The sequence below is a fragment of the Gossypium hirsutum genome, chromosome A09, assembly GCF_007990345.1.
Source record: "Gossypium hirsutum isolate 1008001.06 chromosome A09, Gossypium_hirsutum_v2.1, whole genome shotgun sequence".
NCBI classification, from domain to species: domain Eukaryota; kingdom Viridiplantae; phylum Streptophyta; class Magnoliopsida; order Malvales; family Malvaceae; genus Gossypium; species Gossypium hirsutum.
Genome location: NC_053432.1, coordinates 3,701,656 through 3,723,779, shown reverse-complemented (window position 1 = coordinate 3,723,779; position 22,124 = coordinate 3,701,656). Strand labels below are relative to the sequence as shown.

At 35.9% G+C, this 22,124-nt stretch overlaps 2 long non-coding RNA genes across 4 annotated transcripts; both read left to right on the top strand.

The window, feature by feature from the left end:
• Positions 1 to 1,184: 1,184 nt before the first annotated feature.
• Positions 1,185 to 5,275, top strand: LOC107888585 (uncharacterized). Of its 2 annotated transcripts, none has more exons than XR_005901690.1 (4): positions 1,185 to 1,426; positions 1,676 to 1,838; positions 1,991 to 2,053; positions 2,136 to 5,275. It is a non-coding gene; the product is annotated as an uncharacterized lncRNA (long non-coding RNA). The 2 variants fall into 2 exon arrangements; XR_001681411.2 differs by having other exon boundaries at positions 1,196 to 1,426; positions 1,947 to 2,053.
• Positions 5,276 to 6,078: 803 nt separating this feature from the next.
• LOC121206623 (uncharacterized) lies at positions 6,079 to 21,764 on the top strand. Of its 2 annotated transcripts, none has more exons than XR_005901688.1 (2): positions 6,079 to 6,646; positions 21,407 to 21,764. It is a non-coding gene; the product is annotated as an uncharacterized lncRNA (long non-coding RNA). The 2 variants fall into 2 exon arrangements; XR_005901689.1 differs by having other exon boundaries at positions 21,401 to 21,764.
• Positions 21,765 to 22,124: the final 360 nt, after the last annotated feature.

The window sequence follows — 22,124 nt, the reverse complement described above, 5'->3', positions numbered from 1 at the left end:
CCTTATTATTATGTTTTATGACATGCTGATCACTTTTCCCTTCTATGGCAACATCAAATTCTCACTCTAACATATACTTATGACTATTAGGTATTTTTACCGATTAAGCCCTTTTACTCGTTTTCACTCAAAACCGAGTAGCACAAGTTGTCTAACATAATTTAAAACCTCATATTATATCATAAAACAGAAAAATAAACACATTTCACCTATGGGTATTTTTCCAAATATGAACCCTAGCTTAAATTATTGCTAGAATAAGCTTAATCAAATTACCGAGATTCCAAAAACGTAAAGAACTTGAAAAACGGGGTTAGAACGGACTTACTATTGAGCTTGGAAAGCTTGAAAACCCTAGTCATGGCTTCCCCCATGCTAATTTTGGCCTTCATGAAAAAGATGAGTCAATTTTGGCTTTATTTTCCCTTTTTATTTGTTTTAATTACCAAATGACCAAAATGCCCTTCCTTACTAAACTTTCAAAAAATGCCATCCATGTCCAATTTTTGTCCATAACTTAGAAATTGGTCAAATTGCTATTTAAGACCTCCTAATTAATATTTCAAAGCAATTTCATACTAGAAACTTCTAGAATGCAGGTTTTGCAACTTATTCAATTTAGTCCCTAACTTCAAATTGAGCACTTTATGCATAGAATTTCTTCACGAAATTTTCACACAATCATGCAATCATATCATGGACCTCAAAATAATCATAAAATAATTATTTCTATCTCAGATTTTTGTGGTCCCGAAACCTCTGGTCCAACTAGACCTATTTTTGGGCTATTACATTAGGGCTCATGCCTTATGGTTTAGAGTTTAGGGTTCAACGTTAAGGCTTAAAGGTTAAGATTTAAAGTTTAGTGTTAAGATTTAAGATTTAGGATTTAGGGTTAAAACTTAAGACTTATGATTTAGGGTATAACTTTTTTAATATTTTAACTATTTTTTAAACTAATAATCAGGTTGGGTTTTATTAAAATAAATTTGATAATACAAAAAATAAATTTGGAAAAACAAAACATAAAGGAGCTCATATATAAGACATGGACCAAAAAAAACCGATAAAATAAAGGGAAAACTAACCAAGCTAAAAGCATAATAACCAGAAAAAAAAGGCCCAAAGTTAAATTATGGCCCGAATAAAACACAACAAAAAATAAAATCAGAAGTCACTAGAATTGCATTGACCACATCATTTCTCTTGCCAATCTAAAAACTGCTCTGTTGCCGTCTTGTCTCTTCATCTGAGATTTCTTCATTAAGACGCTTCCATATTCCCAATGGGGTGTTTTCCATCAAATCCATTCATATCCCTTTTCAAACTCCCCTATTTTATTTTCTTCTTCGAAACTTCAATTTGGTTCTCTCACCTTATCCCTTTCCTCTTGCTCCGCTGCAGATTCTGGAACGCTTCCTATCAGGTAGGATTCCTTCTTGTTCCTCAACGTTTCATTTGTTAAAATATACGCTAAGTTGTTTTCTGTTCTTGGGATATATTCAAATCGGCATTGTCGAGTTTTTAATAGTAACTGATGAATATCATGGATATAAGCACCTACCAAAGATTTATCTGAGCTTTTCCCTTTACACTTTTTTATTATTGATAACGAATCTACTTTAATGATGGTTTTTTCCCATTGCATTTCAATACCGATCTGAGTCGCTTTCAGGCACGCGAGTGCTTCAACAGCGAAAGTTATGCAACTCTTTGATGGATCTCTAAACACGATAACAGAACATTTCCTTCACTGTTTCTAGCCACTATCCCCGCTGTCGATTGACGCATTCTCCCGTCATATGCTGCATCAAAATTAATCTTCACAATCTGGTCAGGTGGGTGCCTTCACTTTCTAACAGCAATAGGGATTTGTGGTTTTCTTTTATCAATCTCATTCAGCTCTGATATGTAACTTTTAACGAAACTCGCTATTTCTTTTCCAGATTTACTAGCCTTCTTATGCACTTTAGCGTTTCTGTCTCCCCAGATTGCCCATAATGCACAGCAAAGAATCCTACACTAGAATGGAGAGCTCTGCAAAAATAACCAGGTTAGCCACTGTAAAAACCCCTAGTGAGTTTCTTGTAAAAAAATCTAGCATGATAACTCTTTTCATACTAAAATTGAAACAGGACATTCACGGAATAGATGGTCTAGATTCTATGTTCCACTTTCACACCGGGGGTATATTGTAGTATTCAATAACTTCCTTTTTAACATGTTAACTCGTCTAGGTAGATAGTTCCACGATATTTTCCAGACTGTAATTTTTATTTTTGGAGGTAGATTGAGAAGCCATAGTTTTTTATAAAATTCCTTATAGTCGGTTTGTAAAGCGTAAGCTCTAAGATCATCTTCGTTACTTTGTAATAGTTTATAGGCACTACCCACTGTGTACTCTCTCGATGGCTCACCATTCCAAGCTCAAAAATCTTCATGAGGTTCCTCTGCCAACGGAATACGAAGAATCTTCTCGGCTACTTCCTCTGGAAAGGTAGACTCTATCAACTCATTTTTCCATGTTTTGCTACTTGAATCAATTAACTCAGCAACTTTAAAGTCGTTCAAATTAATAAATGAAGATGCTAATTTGACTTTTTTTTCATCTGGAATCCATAAGTCATTAATAACTGAAATAGTCGTACCCTTTCCCACCTTCCAGCACAATCCCTCTTCTAAAGTGCCACTAGCAGCCTAGATGTTTTCCATGTATACGAGCTGTTATTTCCCAACCACAAGTTTAAAGAGTTAACATCCAGAAAATATTTTGCTTTTAAAACTTTTGCAATTAAGGAATTTGGGTTGTTCAAAATTCGCCACCCTTGCTTAGCTAGAAGTGAGACATTAAATTGTCCCATGTTTCTAAAACCCAAGCCACCCTCTTTTTTAGGTCGACACATGTACTTCCAATAACACCAATGAATCCCTCTTTTTTCGTGGGCTTTTTGCCATTAGAATTTAGCAAAAATACTTTCTAGTTCTCCACATAGAGAATTTGGCAGAAGAAAACAAGACATAGCATGGGTTGGAATAGCTTGTAGCACTGACTTTATAAATACTTCCTTACCTCTTTGTGATAATACTCTGGTACTCCACCCTTCTATTCGAGTATAAGCCTTCTTTTTGAGATATTGAAAAGACTCATTCTTTCGCCTACCAACCATGTTAGGAAGACCCAAATACTTTTCCAAATTTGTTAAACTTCTTACCTCCAAGATAGGCACAACTTCTTTCTTCTTTTCTTCTGAATTGTTCGAGCTAAAAAAGATTGTAGATTTATTAAAATTTACACATTGGTCTGAACATTTTTCGTACTCCTTCAGATTTCCTTTTAACACCATTGCTCCCCTGCCCGATGCTTCCCCAAATAAAATACAATCATTTGCAAAGAGTAAGTGTGAAATTTTTGGACCTTTTCTCCAAGTCTTTGCATCTTTTAGCAAGCCCTCCTTCATTGCTAATCTCATCAAAGATGATAGTCCCTCACTACAAAATAGAAAAAGGAAAGGACTTAGAAGGTCTCTTTGACATAAGCCCCTAGTTGCTTGAAATTTTCTTCCTCTTACTCCATTTGTATTGACTGTATACGATGTAGGGGTAATGCATTTCATAATTAGCTCTGCCCATTCTTTTGAAAAACTCATTCTTAACATGACTTCTTTAAGAAAACCGCATTCAACCCTATCATAGGCTTTGCTCATGTCCAACTTAATTGCCATATATCATTTCTTCCCTGTACACTTTTGTCGTAACGTATGCAAGACCTTATAAGCTAGTAGCACATTATCAAAAATTAACATTATCAAAAATTAACTTTTTTGGGACAAAAGTGCTTTGGGCCTCATCAATGCATCTCCCAATTGCTACTTGAAGTCGATTTGCAATTGTCTTTGCCACCACTTGATATAGGACCGAACACAAACTAATCGGTCTAAACTTAACTAGATTTGTGAGGCTTTAGGTTTTTGGGATCAGCACAATATCCATTTGGTTGACAGGGCCAAAACGAAGATCATTATTTTAATTTCCAAACAGAAGTTACTTACTTCTTCACCTACAATATTCACCAACAATATGCCAATACCTCTGAAAGAAAAGTGCTGGAAAACCATAGGTCCTAGTGCTTTTGTCGGTCCCATTCTTTTCAAGGCCTCATACTCTTCTTCTGGTGTAAAAGTTGATAATAAAGCAATATTTATATTTGGCGAAATATTTTTTTTTAATACCCGTTAGGAGATAAGAAAGGTCCCCAACTCTATTTGACATAAACAACTTCTGGAAATATAACGTAGCAGCTTCATTGATCTCTCTTGCTTCAGTAGCCTCTCCTCCTCTATCAAGTTCCATGCTAGTTATGGTATTATTACGTCTTCGAAAATAGGCAAACCTGTGAAAAAAAGGCTGAATTCTTGTCCCTTGCTTTAAGCTAATTTGCCCTTGCCCTTTGTTCCCAGTAAATTTCGTCTTTATCAATTTCCATATTTAGATAAAACTTGTCGAAACCTCTTTTTAAATGGGTAGGGAATTTTGAAAATGGGAGTCGTCACCAACCTTTTAAAGTGTGATTGGATCACCTTATAAAACATTTTGGTTTACGAAATTATGAGAAAACGGGCTCGGGAGTCGGTTACGTACGAGGAAGGGTTAGCACTGTCGTAACGCCCAAAATTAGTACCAAATCGAATAGTTTTGTCTTAATGTCAAAAGCTTGAAAGAATTTAGCAATAATATCACTTTTAAAATCGTAACAATTTGAGTTGAAAATCAAAATTCTTTCGTCCCAAAAGAATGCGAACATTACATCCAGCATGATTGGACACGATGTTCTTAAACTTTTGTAACTAAAAATCATCTTGTAATTTGCAAAGTTTATTAAAAAGGATATTTTAGATATTTAGACAAATGGGAAATTGCAACTCAGCATGTTAGGGCACTATTTCCCAAATTCTTAAATACAAAAGACATTGCCTTGTTTTTAAGATTCCTTTGGATTAGATGAAATATAAATTTTTTAAAAAAAATGTTGATGCATTTAACCTATTACAAAAGATCAATATTGGATTAATTAAACTACATAGTTTAACATTTCATACAAATATAATGTGGAAAATGGTAAATACGACATAAATCACAATATGCTTTAACATTTCATGCATACATAATCATAAATGACATGAATATACACATTATCATTTCATACAAAAGTACAAAGCAGCAAGAATAATGAATATTAAACATATATAATAATATTTCATGCGAATATATTCTTAAAATAATAACATAAAATGATCAATTTACACGTGAATACATAACAATAAATAAATAACATGATAAATAACAAATAATTTATAAGATGAAATTAGCGTGTTAAAACAATACCTAATAAAAGAAGGATAAAAAACAAAATGAAAATAATAAAAAAAATATTAAGCAATATATAAGTAATAAAAAATTTTAAAAATATATATTATTTAATATAGTAGCTTGATATATTTATAAAAAAGGATGTTAAATTAGAACAAAATTTTGTAGTAAATTTTAAATATAGACATTAAATATATATAACAACAATATATGTATTAGTTTATAATAAGTTACAAATTTAAATTTTTTATACTAATAAATAATAAATAATGAAATAATATATAATAAAAGGAAGATAAATAGGGAATAATATATAATAATATATGATATGTAATAAAAAATATAAATAAAATATAATGAAATATAATAATATGATAACTATCATATAAATAAGGATAATATATATACTATTATTTAATAATAATTAAAAAAATTAAAATTTTACACAATTAATTTATAATAAAATAATACATAATTTATAATAAAATAAAAATAAAAAATGCAAGGAATAATATATATAGTAAAACATATAATGTATAATAAGATTTATAAATAAAATGTATAATAATAAAAATAATATAATGAATAATATATAAATAAAAAATAATATATATTATTTTATATAACTAATATTTATAAAAATAAATAATATAAAAGGTATTTAATAAATAAATTATGCAAAAATATTTAAAAGGATTAAAATTAAATAAAACTAGGGTTCTAGGGCTAATTTTAAAATAAAAAAAATTTAGGCCTAATTGGAACGCATTCAAAACTACAAGGGACTCACTGGGCAATTTGCCCTAATCCCATAAAACAACGTCGTTCCCAGAATAGGCTTTAATAGCCATTAGGACTAGATTGAATTAATCGTAGAAGATTGGGGTCAATTTAAAATAAAAACAAAATAAAATTATAAAGATTAAAAATGCGGAAGGACTAATTGAGCAATTACCCATTTAAACAAAAACACGTGGATCTCATACGGTTCTCGGGTCAACACGCGAATCCTGGGTTTAAACGGTGCCGTTTTGGTACTTATCAGATTAATAAAAAACGACACCGTTTCTATTATGCTATTTAAGTTAGTTTTTTGGGCCAAAATTCATTTTAGAAACTGTTTTTTAAAAAAAAACTTTGAAACTCTCTTAAATGAGAGAGGAAAGGGCAGTCTGAGCTCCGGTCTCCAATTGCTGGGCAGCACACCCACGCGCCACACGCGCCACCGTATGCGGTGGTCAGAAGGTTAAAAACCTTCGTCTTTCCAGGCGAAACACAGGTAACCTCTTCCCTCTTTTAAATACTGATGTTTTTAAAAAAAGAAACAATTCATACGTGTAGAACAACAAGAAGTAAATAAAAAATGTAACTGAATCACCTTTTCCACAATGAAACTGTTCGTCTCCCTTGTGTATATGTGTATATCTGTTTATATCTGTAAAATCTGTGTTTTTTTATTGAATCTGTGTGTATATTCAAAAAAAACTGTAGTATTACAAAAGATCAAAAAAAGGGTTTTTATAACCCTCTGTTACATTTTAGGAAAGAATCCTTTGATTTCTTTCCCTGTTTGTTTCTTTGGTTGCTGTGGTTTCTTCTCTTTTTGCTGGTACCAGCGAGGAGGCTAGTAATAAACGGGCACTGACGATGGCACACTGGCGTTGATTCAGGCGTCGATCATGGCGTGGTACGGAGCCTGGAATCACGACAGTAATGGTGGGTCACTGCGAGACGAACGGACGTGTCTGTTGGGGTGCTTACGGCGCCTAGGGTTTCTGAAACCCTAGGCCTTTCTGTCTCCTGTTAACAAAGTGGGCCACTTGGGCCCTATGTATTTTGGGCAGCACTTGGGCACTTGGGTTTGAGTGTAATCGGGTACTGGGTAGTGTAGGCTGATTGGGTATTGGGTCATCAGTTGGGCTATTGGGTTTTGGGTTTTGTTAATGGACTGTAAATGGACTTTATTTTAATAAATTTTTGTTTTTTTTATTTTTATTATATTTATTTATTTTTACGGGCTCGGGTAAATTTGGGCTATTACAGCTGTCACTCTTTGCTTGTTACTGTGTAACAGGAATAGAGCAAAGATTACAAAAGGACCAAATTTGCCCGACCTGGCCAAATCTCGAAATCTTTATCTTCATATTCCTCAAAGGTATTTTGATAGCTTCAGGAATGTCAAATTGGCTATCTTCAACCTGCTTCTTGCAAACTTAAGAATGCCAAATCTGTTATCTCCGACCTGCTTTTTGACAATACAGAGACGCTGAATCTGTTATCTTTGATCTGCTCTCTGACAATACAGAGATACCAAATCTGTTATCTTCGATCTGCTTTCTGACAATACAGAGACGCCAAATTCGCTATCTTCGATATGCTCTCTGACAATACAGAGGTGCCAAATCTGCTATCTTCGATCTGCTCTCTGACAATACAGAGACGCCAAATCTTCTATTTTCGATCTGCTCTCTGACAATACAGAGGTGCCAAATCTGCTATCTTCGATCTGCTCTCTGACAATATAGAGACGCCAAATCTGTTCTCTTCGATCTGCTCTCTGACAATATAGAGATGCCAAATCTGCTATCTTCGATTTGCTCTCTGACAATACAGAGACGTCAAATCTGCTATGTTCGATCTATTGTTTGACAATATAGAGACACCAAATATGTTCTCTTCGATTTGCTCTCTGACAATACAGAGACGTCAAATCTGCTATGTTCGATCTGCTCTCTAACAATATAGAGACACCAAATCTGTTCTCTTCGATTTGCTCTCTGACAATACAGAGACGCCAAATCTGCTATCTTCGATCTACATTGTCTCTTAAAGGACATAACCTGTAGAATGCATATACACTCATGCCTGATGATTACAATGCCATGCTTGAAATGAACCAAATGCTCCTAATTATGCAAAATGTTATGAAAATGATTCCTATTTCGGATGTCTTTACTCGTTCATCTATCAAAGTTCCACTCCAAGTATCAATCATACTCCGTTCATGTGTTTTGAATCAAATTGGTCCTATTATACCATTCTCCGAACGTTACGACCCATTTTAGGCGATCTTCTCCTACGATTGAATCGTTTGAATTGTCCAATCATCCTTTGGACTGAAAAAGAATTTTCCTTGAGTGCCTCCGACCTTTACTCATGGGAATTCTTCAAACAATTGTTCTGTTTTAGTTTCTCATATTTTCTAGCAATTCCCAGAGTAATATGCAAAACTTCATTTGTAAAAATATTTGTTCATCAATCATTATTTCAATACAACATACTTTAGAAGACAAATAATCTGATCTTGAGAATAATTAGATAAATCATCAGAGTACAACAAGAAATTAATCTGAAAACATATCTTTGAGAAGAAAAAGAATCTAAAGATAGTAATCAGAACAAAAATTTGATGTTCAACATATCACAGCTTGAGCTTCTGTACACAAATTCCATAAAGACTATTTTGAGTTTAACATGTGTTTAGAAGATTCAAAGTACTTCGTTGATGCTCCGGTATGTAACACACTCCATTTCTTGTCAAATCCGGTGTAGCAAAGTCACCGCATGTTTCTCGAATATTTGAGCAGCCCTTTCGGGTTTTCAACTCAAAATCCCTTTGGTCTCAAGGCGCCCTTTGCGGGTTTTCACCCTGGCCTCTCCATTTCTTTTTTAGAAATCTCAAAGTGCCCTTTGTGGGTTTTCACCTTGTTTTCCCTTCTCTTTAGACAAAATACTTCTTGACTGAGTCTGAATTCATTGGATTGGGTAAACTTTTCCCATCCATTTCTGTTAAAATTAGAGCACCTCCAGAGAAAGCCTTTTTTACAGCATACGGCTCTTTCCAATTCGGCATCCATTTTCCTTTAAAGTTTTTTTGTATGGGAATGATCTTTTTCAGCACCAAGTCCCCTTCGTGAAGTTTTCTTGGACGAACCTTCTTATCATAAGCTCGCATCATTCGCTTCTGATACATCTGACCATGACGAATAGCCCTTAGCCTCTTTTATTCAATCAAGTTCAATTGGTCATACCGCGATTGAATCCATTCTGCTTCATTTAGCTTTATTTTCGACAAAATTTGAAGAGAAGGTATTTCAACTTCCATGGGTAACACTGCCTCCATCCCATAAACCAACGAGAAAGGAGTTGCCCCAGTAGAGGTTCTGATGGACGTTCGGTAAGGTAAGAGTGCAAATGGTAACTTCTCATTCCAATCTCTGTAGGTTTCAGTCATTTTCCCCACTATCTTCTTGATGTTTTTGTTAGCAGATTCCACTGCCCCATTCATCTTTGGGCGATATGGAGATGAATTATGATGTTTAATCTTGAATTGGCTGCAGACTTCCATAATCGTGCTGTTGTTCAAGTTCAATGCATTGTCTGATATGATCCTCTCAGGCATTCCACACCGACAAACGATCTCCTTTTTCAAGAATCGCCCTACTGCTGACTTAGTGACGCTAGCATAAGAAGCTGCCTCTACCCATTTTGTGAAGTAGTCGATGACCACAAAAATGAAACGATGCCCATTTGAAGCTTTTGGTGATATTGGCCCAATGACATCCATGCCCCACATGGAAAAGGGCTATGGAAAAGTCATAACATGTAAGGGTGAAGGTGGTACATGGATCTTGTCTCCATATATCTGGCATTTAAGACATTTCTTAGCATAACTGATACAATCTCCTTCTATAGTAGACCAATGGTATCCAAACCTCATGATTTGTCTTGCCATCATAAAGCCATTAGCATATGTACCACAAACTCCTTCATGTACTTCTTCCAGGATTTGTTTAGCTTCTATAACATCAACGCATCTCAAAAGTATCTGATCTTTCCTTCTTTTATAAAGGATATCCCCCTCTAGCACATATTCGCAGGCTAACCTCCTTAAAGTTCTTTTATCGTTTTCAGTTGCCTTCTCAGGATATTCACGATTTTTCACATACCGTAATATATCTTGATACCACGGATGGTCATCATTTTCCTCTTCTTCGATGTTACAGCAATGAGCTGGAACCTTCGAAATGCTCATCTAAATTGGTTTCATATCCTCTTGTTTATTTGCTTTAATCATGGAAGCCAATGTCGCCGAAGCGTCCGCCATCTGATTTTCGTCCCGTGGGAGATAACTGAAAGTGAGGTTATCAAACTCTTCAAGTAACTCCACAACTACCTTTCGATAATTAATCAATTTGGGGTCCCTTGTCTCCCATTCACCCCTAAGCTGGTATATTACCAACGCATAGTCTCCATATACTTCCAGAGTTCTAATTTTTCGCTCTCTGGCCGCTTGAATCCCCATGATGCATGCTTCATACTCAGCCATATTGTTCATACAGTCAAAATCCAATTTACATGTGAATGGATAATTATCACCATTTGGGGATACCAAGACTGCCCTAATTTCATTTCCTACCGCATTGTATGCGCCGTCAAAGTTCATCTTCCATGGACGTTCTTCAATAGTTGCCACATACATCAATTCCTCATTAGGGAAATCAAAGCTTAATGGCTCATAATCTTCTAAAGCTCTGCTAGCCAGAAATTCTGCTATCGCGCTTCCTTTTATAGCCTTTTGACTTACATAGACTATGTCAAATTCTGAAAGTAATATTTGTCACCTTGCCATTCTTCCATTTAGTGCTGTTGACTCCATCATGTACTTTAATGGATCAAGTTTTAAAATTAGCCAAGTCGTATGATATAACATATATTGCCTCAACCTTCGAGTCGTCTAGATTGAAGCACAACACAATTTCTCAATTGGCGAATATCTCATCTTACACTCTGTGAATTTCTTGCTGAGGTAGTATAGCGCCTTCTCTTTTCTTCCCGACTCGTCATGTTGGCCAAGCACACATTCCATAGAATTACTAAACACTGATAAGTACAGAATTAATGGTCTATCTGGACTAGGCGGAGATAACACTGGAGCATTTAACAAGTATTGCTTAACCTTATCAAAAGCATTCTGGCATTCCTCATCCCAAGTACCTTGGTTGTGTTTTTTAAGGAGGCAAAATATAGGATCACATTTCTCGGTTAATTGCTAAATAAACCGAGTAATATAATTCAATCTTCCAAGAAAACCCCGAACTTCCTTCTGAGTACGTGGTGGAGGCAATTCTCGTATGGCTCTAACCTTGTCTGAGTCAACTTCTATTTCCTTTTCAATGACCACAAAGCCCAGTAACTTCCCCGACCTAGCTCCAAAGATGCACTTTGCCGGATTAAGCTTCAACTGAAATTTCCTTAATCTCAGGAACAACTTCTTCAAGACTTCAATATGCTCCATTTCTGTTCGAGATTTAGCAATCATGTCATCAACATACACCTCAATCTCCTTATGCATCATATCGTGAAATAAGGTCACCATAGCCCTTTGATGTGTTGCCCCTGCATTCTTTAGTCTGAAGGGCATTACCTTGTAACAAAAGTTGCCCCATAGTGTTATAAAGGTGGTTTTATCCATGTCCCTAGGATGCATCTTTATATGATTGTACCCTGAGAAGTCATCCATAAAGGAGAACAATGAATATCCCGCTGTATTGTCCACCAAAGTGTCGATATGCGGTAAGGGAAAGTTGTCCTTTGGGCTAGCTTTATTCAGATCTCTGTAGTCAACACACATTCGTACATTCCTATCCTTCTTAGGGACAGGCACGATGTTGGCCACCTATTCTGAATACTTAACCTCTTTTAGGAATCTAGCATCAAACTGCTTTTTGACTTCATCTTTTATTTTCAGCACAATATCAGGCCTCATCCTTCACAATTTTTGTTGGACTGGCTTGCAATCTTGTCTTATGGGGAGGCGATGTATTACGATATCAGTATTCAAACCCGGCATATCCTCATATGACCATGCAAAGATATCTTTGAATTCCCGTAGTAGCTCAACAAGGCCTTGTCTCGTTTCCTTAGAAATATGTGTGCCTATTTTCACCTTCTTCCCTTCCCTCAAGGCTATATTCTCTATTGCCTCTTTCTCACGGGGTAGGATTTGTTTCTCCTCTTGTTTCACCATTCTCAATAGATCTGGAGACATATCGCAATCCTTGTTATCTTCAAAATCCTGAAGTCCTTCTAAACACATGTCTTACTCAAAAGAGAATCTAGGATTTGTAATATCAGTGCTCATGTCATTGATATCTAGGGACCTACGAGGTACGAAAGAATGTACAAAGAATAAATGAATTTTCAAAACGTTTTTTTTATGTTATGAATGAAATGAAAGAATGTAAAGGTTAAAAGAATATTGAATGGTATAGAATATTCACTTGAATTGATAATAAAAGTTACGTTTATTGAAATGTAAATATCTGAACATGAGCCTATTTTACAAATGAAATCTTACTTCTCCTAGGCTTTAGAGCAATAAGAGTGTTCTGGAAATTACTCTGAAGAATCTTTAAAAACTACAGGAAGTTCCTCTGCAACCCAATTATTCAAAGAGCTTCCCGGTTCGTAAGGGCGAATGCCCTCAAGGTTTCCTCGTTCAGATTCTTCATTATACACAACATTGATGTAACAACCTCCTTCTTCAAGCAAACTTCCTTTAGGGTTAATTATCCCTCCTAACACAAAGGTTTAGGATATATGGAGGAATGTCATCGATTCCCATTCTATTTCTTTTCCACTTAAACGCGCCCTTCTCCTTTCTTGACGCTTCTCCATTTCCCTCCTCATTTTCTTTCGATCTGGCCTGAAACCCAAACCAAAATGGTCTTTCTTCTCCTTTAACTCTGGAATTTGAATCCCTCCTTGAAGATATCTTTCCAATCCTTTTCCTGGCAAGGCTCCTCTTCCTGTTGTCATTTGCAAACCCATCCTTGTAGTTCTAGATATCTTGGGCACCGGCACCTCATTCCCCTCTAAAATGAATGTTGCATTGACAAATTCTAATGAACGGAAAGAGCATGCAATTGCCTCCTCGTTTGCTTCTACATAGGGTGCACTACTGGTAACTATCGCTATAATGTCCTCCTCCACATTTATAGTGACCAACCGTCCATCAGCTACTAACTTTAATTTTTGGTGTAGAGATGAGGGCACCGCTCCTGCCGAATGTATCCAAGGCCTCACCAACAGGCAATTGTAAGAGGGCTTAATGTCCATCACTAAAAATTCCACCTCATACGTGTTTGTCCCAATCATTAAAGGAATGTCAATTCTTCCCATGACCTTCTTTTCGTGCCATCAAATGCTCTCACTACATTATGGTATGTTTTCATGTGAAAACTATCTACAGGCAATCTGTTCAATGTCGATAATGGCAAGACATTTAAAGCTGATCCATTATCAATAAGCACACTTGGCAGTGTATACCCCTTACAACGAGTGGTGATGTGTAAAGCTTTAGCTGATCCCATGCCACCGGTGGGATTTCATCATCATTGAAATAGATGAAATTCTCAGCACTTATGTTACTAACCAATTGATCCAACTTGTTGATGGATCTATCTTTAGTAACATAAGTCTCATTGAGCACCTTCATTAATGCTTCCCAATATGCCTCTGAACTTAGAAGCAAAGCCAACACTGATATACGAGCTGGTTGTTTGCGCAATTGTTCAACCATGCTGTACTCACTGTGTTTTAAGAATTTTAAAAATTCTCTGGCTTCTTCTTCCTTCACTGGCTCATTAACTAGTGTCTCGGTCCCTTTTCCTTTGTCTAAAACTTTTGCTTTTGCAGGTTCAACTTTGATGCCTTTTGCATCGTAGCGCTTCCCACTACGTGTGTAAGAACCCTCACCTTGAGCTTCCTTAGAAGCACTAGCTATATCCTCCTTCTCCAGCATTGACACATGGTAGTTATAATTCCAGGGTACCCTCTTGTTATCCTTATAAGGAAAGGAAACAGGTTTATGAATGATGACTTTCGGTACCGTTGGTGTTTCAACTTCATTACTTCCTGGTAAAGAAATAATAATCCTCGGCCGGTTTTGATTCTTTGGTGCACCTTCTAATGTGCATATATGTCCCTCATTTGAACTAGCTTCATAAAATTCTAGCTCTTTGTTGTCCATAAGGCTTTATACCACGGCCTTAAACTCGTCGCATTCCTGGATCTCGTGCCCCTTTTTAGCATGGAACTCACAGTAGTCCCTTACTTCTTTATTCCTCTCTTTAGAGATTATCATATCTCTTTTCACCATTTCTTCCCAAATCATTTTCATTGGCATTCTCACCTTGGACACGCCCTCTTTAATCCTTCTCATACCCGTATCCTCAACTGCATTTACCATTTGATCACCATGATTTGGCAACAGGTTCTCTGTACTAGGGGTGTCGTCAAATTTTACGACCCCCATCTTAATTAGTCTTTCCACTGCCTTCTTAAAACTAGTGAAATTTTTAATTGAATGCCCCGATATCCCCGCATGGTACTCACATTTGGTGTTTGTATCATATCATTTGGGATATAGGGGTTGTAACGGTTTCAAATGAAAAGGGGCTATTGCATGCGCATTGAATAAACTTTGATAAAGCTACCGTTACGTCACTGGGATAGGCGTAAATGAGACCTTTTCAGAATTCTGTCTCGAACCAGATCCCTGATTTTGAGAATCTTATTGCCTAACCGTAGTTATTCTAGGCTAACTAACCGCAACCGCTTTTGAATTATAGCTACTCGTATTATTCACCTCATTATCCTTCCTTCTTGAGACCGATCTTTTAGTAGCTTCGCCCTCTATCTTGCCACCTCTTATGGCATTCTCAATCATTTCTCCCGCCATAACTATATCGGCAAACTCTTGGTGGTACTTCCAATCATGTGGGTAATGAATGGGGCCTTTAAAGTGTTGATGAACAACATGGTAGTTTCTTTCTCTAAGAGCGGTGGTTGAACTTGCATGGCAACCTCCTCCCACCTCTGTGCATATTGCCTAAAGCTCTCATTAGGCTTCTTTTCTATATTTTGTAAAGTGATTCTATCAGGAGTCATGTCAGTCACATTATTATATTACCGCATAAAGGCTTGCGCTAAGTCTCTCAAAGAACCGATCCTTGTACGACTCAATTGATTATACCACCTAACTGCTGCCCCAACCAAACTATCCTGAAAATAATGGATCAATAATTGATCATTGTTTACATAACCAGTCATTCGTCTGCAGAACATAGTGATATGGGCTTCTGGGCAAGTAGTCCTATTGTACTTCTCGAATTCCGGCATTTTGAACTTTTGGGGAAGCACCAAATCTAGGAACAAACTCAAGTCCTTAGCATCAATTCCCTGACGATTATCAGCATTTTCTAGTGTCTTAAATTTCTCCTCTAACCATCTACAACATTTCTCTAATTACCTTGATGATTAGAGTCTCATGTCTTCCCTCTCAGCTACATCTAGATCAGGTATAACTGGATTGGCAGGGTTGTCTCCAAGGTTGAATCCCGAACTAGTTTGAAAGTTCATGGGTATTCCAGCATCGACTTGTTCCTGTTGAGGCCTTATTGTGACAGACGGCCCTCGGGGATATGCCTCAGGTTGAGTCTGCATATGAGGCGGAGTAAAACCAGGAGGATAACCCTCGTTATCCTCCTCAATTGTAGTCATAGGGGCCTTTCCTTTATCCGTTGTCCCCCTCAACAGCTGAGCCATCTCAGCCATCATATTCCTTTGAGCTTCCAACATTTGATCCTTCATTTCCTGTTTGATTTTTGCTAACTACTCCTGCAATTGCTCCTGCATTTCTTTCTGAATTTGCTCAAGTCTTTGATCCATATTCTTTGACTTAGTGCGTGTACCCTAAGGATGTGTTGCTTCCAGATTTGCAATGCATGAATGTAAAAAGATATCGATTCTGATTCAATTTCTTTTAGAAAACGTTATTTAAGAAACAAAAATCTTTACACAAAATAGATTACAAGTACGCCTTTGCCCTCAGGCCCAAAGTTTTAACCCTATTCAATAACGAAGCTAACTCTAGACCTCTATCTGACACTAACTCATACTTTGTACTTAACACATTAGCTTGCGCCGCCAGGTCTTGCAAATGATCAGCAACCTCTCGAATCTGTACTATAGCTTCTCCCATGAGGTCGTCACTATCTTTGACTTGATCCTGAAAATGGTGAAGCTCTCCCTTCCAATGTTCTTCTCTTGCCTCGAGCTACTCAATCCGTAGCTCACAGTCCTATAGTGCTGCTTCCAACCCTCCAATATTGTGCTTCATTTCCTTGATCTTATCCAGGCATGCCTTTAACTCGACCGCAGAGTTACGACTTCGGTGATGATGAAGGGATCATCCCAGCTCAGTTACCTTAGTTTTTAATCCTTGATTCTCCTTCTCTAGGGCCTGATTACGCAACTGCATCTCTTGGAACTTCTTCTCCCAATACTCGGCTTTGGCTCTTTCTTCTTGAACCTCTTGTTGCCACTGCTTCGAAGACTTCCCCAATCCATCTCTCTTCAATGATAGCTGTGCCTTCTTATACTGTGTCTTCAAATCATCTCGGTCTTCCTCAATCTTCCTCTTTTCTTTCCTTACTTTTTCGACCTCGATTTTTTGAACTTCGACGTCTAAACTTAGGTACATCTTCTCCTCCTCGAGCCTCTCTATCTTTCTTCCAAGCTCCAAACTCTTCCTTTCGAACTCTTGCTTTATGACCTCTAACTCTAATGGAATCACTCGTAAATTCTCATCCATTGATCGAACAGCCTCCAAACTCGGTCTAGGGATGTTATCATTGACTCTCTTACTAAACCACTCTTTTTATTCAAAAGTTGTCATCGGTCTTTTAGTCAGAATCTTCACACAACAAACCTTCTTCTAAGCTTCAGAGATTTCTCGCATCTTCTTCTTATAATGATCCCCTTTATATGAGAAGTCACTCTGAACTAGCCCTTATGTTGCTAATATAAACTGTTCTATCTTGTATTGCCTTAGGACAAGTAATGGTGCATAACCAACAACCCCCTAAATTCCAGGAAGAGGTACCCAGTCAAAGTTCCTGCAACGATAAAGGATTTCGCTAGGAGTCATCCAAGGGGCTTTCCACATAACATCTTCTTCTCGGAGGTTCTGAAGTATTTCTATCCACCTTTCCTCTGTAATGTCATCCCTTCTCGGTGTAGCTGCTGCTTCCTTTAGTGGAGAATAATCCTTAAAGAACACTCGACAAGGAACCTTATCAACCCTCCAAAAATGACAATGGAACCAAACTAACAACAACTGTGCACATCCAATGAATCTACCTTCCCCAGCTCCCTGACACGCACTCAAGGATCTAAACGTCTCGGCTAGGATTGCAGGCACAGGTGTGTTCTGTTTACTACTTCGATCGAATAAATCTGCAACTGCCTCATCTATGTGCCCCATAGTTTTTTGGAAAATCATCAATCTATACATACTTAAGGCCAAGACATCAACCCTCTTCTTCACATCTGGGTGTGCCAATATCAAATCCCTCAAACCTGCCCAAGGAATGAATTTGCTATCACCCTTTTGTTGGATTCGAGTTGCGGCCCACTGTTCACTCACCCCTGTAATCATCATTAATTTCTTCACGAAAGTCGGGGGATTAGCAGCCCTAACATAAGATTTGTTACCTTGAATTTTTGGGCAGCGAAGCAAGGTCGTATACTCCTTTAAAGTAGGGACTAAGTCTACCTTTCCAAATGTGAAACAACTATAGGCAGTGTTCCAAAACTGTACCATAGCCCGGAACATATGTTTATCTACCTTGATGTCTAGCAAATAGGGAAGATCTCCATAATCTGATAGAAAAGCTGTTTAGCCGCGTCATCCCATTGGGCCCAAATGTCTCTCAACTCCTGAAACTCATTCTGTGTCGAATTAATACGAGTGAAGTCCCATAACTCTGAGGTATACCCCTCTGTAATACTATCTCCTTTCTCTATCTGGGTTTTCTCTGACCAGGTACAAACAGAGGCATTGTCCTACACTTTATCAAGATATTCGTTCCTCATTACAAAACTTTCGAATCTAGAAATCGAACCGTGAATTGACACCTTTAAATGTTGAGTGACATGCGATGATAGCAAAATAAAGTAAGTCAGTATTAATAAACAAGCACTTATAAGGATAGCTTACTAAAGGTTATCACTCTACTCCCTTGGGTAAGCACTTAAAGCTCACTATATGCGTTTCAGTTCTAAAGCAAGGGTACTTGAACTAGCAGATTCCTCGGTCCTCACCCATTATAGACTCATATAGATCAAGTTCAGTTCAGGGGGACACATTTCCCTATGGCCATGCGGAGATGAAAATCTCATGAAGACATAGGTACAGTATCCCGGAAGTAATCCACTAGCTTATACGGAGGTGAAAACCTCACGAAAGCGTAGCTTCTCACTCCCACTTAGGGGTGCGACCATAGCGGTCATGCAAATGCAATATCTAGAAATAAGATAACAAACATATGCAGCAAACATATGTAAAAAGATCAATATATGTGAAATTTTCCAAACTTCCGACATTAAGACAGAAAATAATCAATTTCTTGGCTTGACTCTCTTATTGGTCCCCAGTGGAGTCGCCAAGCTGTCGAAACCTCCTTTTAAATGGGTAGGGAATTTTGAAAATGGGAGTCGTCACCAACCTTTTAAAGTGTGATTGGATCACCTTATAAAACATTTTGGTTTACGAAATTATGAGAAAACGGGCTCGGGAGTCGGTTACGTACGAGGAAGGGTTAGCACCGTCGTAACGCCCAAAATTGGTACCAAATCGAATAGTTTTGTCTTAATGTCAAAAGCTTGAAAGAATTTAGCAATAATATCACTTTTAAAATCGTAACAATTTGAGTTGAAAATCAAAATTCTTTCGTCCCAAAAGAATGCGAACATTACATCCAGCATGATTGGACACGATGTTCTTAAACTTTTGTAACTAAAAATCATCTTGTAATTTGCAAAGTTTATTAAAAAGGATATTTTAGATATTTAGACAAATGGGAAATTGCAACTCAGCATGTTAGGGCACTATTTCCCAAATTCTTAAATACAAAAGACATTGCCTTGTTTTTAAGATTCCTTTGGATTAGATGAAATATAAATTTTTTTAAAAAAATGTTGATGCATTTAACCTATTACAAAAGATCAATATTGGATTAATTAAACTACATAGTTTAACATTTCATACAAATATAATGTGGAAAATGGTAAATACGACATAAATCACAATATGCTTTAACATTTCATGCATACATAATCATAAATGACATGAATATACACATTATCATTTCATACAAAAGTACAAAGCAGCAAGAATAATGAATATTAAACATATATAATAATATTTCATGCGAATATATTCTTAAAATAATAACATAAAATGATCAATTTACACGTGAATACATAACAATAAATAAATAACATGATAAATAACAAATAATTTATAAGATGAAATTAGCGTGTTAAAACAATACCTAATAAAAGAAGGATAAAAAACAAAATGAAAATAATAAAAAAATATTAAGCAATATATAAGTAATAAAAAATTTTAAAAATATATATTATTTAATATAGTAGCTTGATATATTTATAAAAAAAGGATGTTAAATTAGAACAAAATTTTGTAGTAAATTTTAAATATAGACATTAAATATATATAATAACAATATATGTATTAGTTTATAATAAGTTACAAATTTAAATTTTTTATACTAATAAATAATAAATAATGAAATAATATATAATAAAAGGAAGATAAATAGGGAATAATATATAATAATATATGATATGTAATAAAAAATATAAATAAAATATAATGAAATATAATAATATGATAACTATCATATAAATAAGGATAATATATATACTATTATTTAATAATAATTAAAAAAATTAAAATTTTACACAATTAATGAATAATAAAATAATACATAATTTATAATAAAATAAAAATAAAAAATGCAAGGAATAATATATATAGTAAAACATATAATGTATAATAAGATTTATAAATAAAATGTATAATAATAAAAATAATATAATGAATAGTATATAAATAAAAAAATAATATATATTATTTTATATAACTAATATTTATAAAAATAAATAATATATAAGGTATTTAATAAATAAATTATGCAAAAATATTTAAAAGGATTAAAATTAAATAAAACTAGGGTTCTAGGGCTAATTTTAAAATAAAAAAAATTTAGGCCTAATTGGAACGTATTCAAAACTACAAGGGACTCACTGGGCAATTTGCCCTAATCCCATAAAACGACGTCGTTCCCAGAATAGGCTTTAATAGCCATTAGGACTAGATTGAATTAATCGTAGAAGATTGGGGTCAATTTAAAATAAAAACAAAATAAAATTGTAAAGGTTAAAAATGCAGAAGGACTAATTGGGAAATTACCCATTTAAACGAAAAACACGCGGATCTCATCTGGTTCTCGGGTCAACACGCGGATCCTGGGTTTAAACGGTGCCGTTTTGGTACTTATCAGATTAATCAAAAACGACACCGTTTCTATTATGCTATTTAAGTCAGTTTTTTGGGCCAAAATTCATTTTAGAAACTGTTTTTAAAAAAAAAACTTTGAAACTCTCTTAAATGAGAGAGGAAAGGGCAGTCCGAGCTCCGGTCTCAAATTGCTGGGCAGCACGCGCCACACGCGCCGCACGCGGCGCACGCGCCACACGCGCCACACGCGCCACCGTATGCGGTGGTCAGAATGTTAAAAACCTTCGTCTTTCCAGGCGAAACACATGTAACCTCTTCCCTCTTTTAAATACTGATGTTTTTAAAAAAAGAAACAATTCATACATGTAGAACAACAGGAAGTAAATAAAAAATGTAACTGAATCACCTTTTCCACAATGAAACTGTTCATCTCCCTTGTGTATATGTGTATATCTGTTTATATCTGTAAAATTTGTGTTCTTTTTATTGAAACTGTGTGTATATTCAAAAAAAAAACCTTAGTATTACAAAAGATCAAAAAAAGGGGTTTTTATAACCCTATGTTACATTTTAGGAAAAAATCCTTTGATTTATTTCCCTGTTTGTTTCTTTGGTTGCTGTGGTTTCTTCTCCTTTTGCAAGTACCAGCGAGGAGGCTAGTAATAAACGGGCACTGAGGACGGCACACCGACGTTGATTCAAGTGTCGATTATGGCGTGATACGGAGCCTTGAATCACGTCACTGCGAGACGAACGGACGCGTCTGCTGGGGTGCTTGCAGCGCATAGGGTTTCTGAAACCCTAGGCCTTTCTGTCTCCCGTTAACGAATTAGGCCACTTGGGCCCTATGTATTTTGGGCAGCACTTGGGCACTTGGGCTTGAGTGTAACCGGGTATTGGGTAGTGTAGGCTGATTGGGTATTGGGTCATCAGTTGGGCTATTGGGTTTTGGGTTTTGTTAATGGACTGTAAATGGACTTTATTTTAATAAATTTTTATTTTTTTATTTTTATTATATTTATTTATTTTTACGGGCCCGAGTAAATTTGGGCTATTACAAAACTTAGTATCAACAATTTTTGCCATTGTTTCATTAGTCCTATCCTCCGCCATTAGCATTTCAAGTTCCTTTGTGAGCTTTTGCTTTAATCTGTCTCGCTATTTTTTAATTGATCTCTCCCATACCTTTAAATCTGCTTGTAACCTCTTGAGTTTCTCTATTACCGTTCCTCTTATTGATTCCTATGATGCTTTAATTTATTTTTCCAACGATTCCTTCATGATCCACCACGCTTCAAATTTGAATTTTTGGCTTTCTCACATAATTATTTCCACTCTTTGTATTTAGAAGAAGTGGTCAATGATC